Source organism: Penaeus monodon, chromosome 21 (assembly GCF_015228065.2).
Source record: "Penaeus monodon isolate SGIC_2016 chromosome 21, NSTDA_Pmon_1, whole genome shotgun sequence".
Lineage (NCBI taxonomy): Eukaryota > Metazoa > Arthropoda > Malacostraca > Decapoda > Penaeidae > Penaeus > Penaeus monodon.
The window spans coordinates 1,406,824-1,407,303 of NC_051406.1; the positions used below are offsets into that span (position 1 = coordinate 1,406,824).

The 480-nt window shown below is 41.9% G+C and overlaps 1 protein-coding gene across 1 annotated transcript in view; it reads left to right on the plus strand.

Moving 5' to 3' along the window:
* LOC119586754 overlaps positions 1–480 on the plus strand; it is a 12,014-nt gene that overhangs the window by 9,962 nt on the left and 1,572 nt on the right. The window lies entirely within an intron of this gene.

Genomic DNA, 480 nt, shown 5'->3' on the forward strand with positions numbered 1-480 from the left:
GTCGAATGATTTGGTATGTATGCACAGTCTGCACTTCCTCGCCTTAGCTTACCATTATATTGACTTCAAACAGGTCACCCCCCACCCCCTCTCACCCCTCCAAAACATAACGCTTAAATAATAATAAAAAAAAATCCCTGATGAGCACAATCTCCGATATAACAAAAAAAAAATGCTAAAAACTCCCACATATTCAGAGTTTCTCTAGCCTTCATCGTTGACTGAAAAAAGTAAAATTCATTAGGGCGTGTTAAAAGGGATCTGGGATGATGGAGATAAAACTGGTAGGATCTGGTACCTGAATCAGTTCTTTCAGGTTACATGCAGGTCACATTCTTGCAAGGCGGCCTGCAATTAAGGTGCAACGTTAGTTTTTAATTCCCGATATGCTTCTCTTTATCTCGCGTCCGCCGTGGGTACATTGTCGCTGTAACGGAGTTAAGGAAGGAGGTGTAGCTGTGACGATGTTTGTTTGTTTCG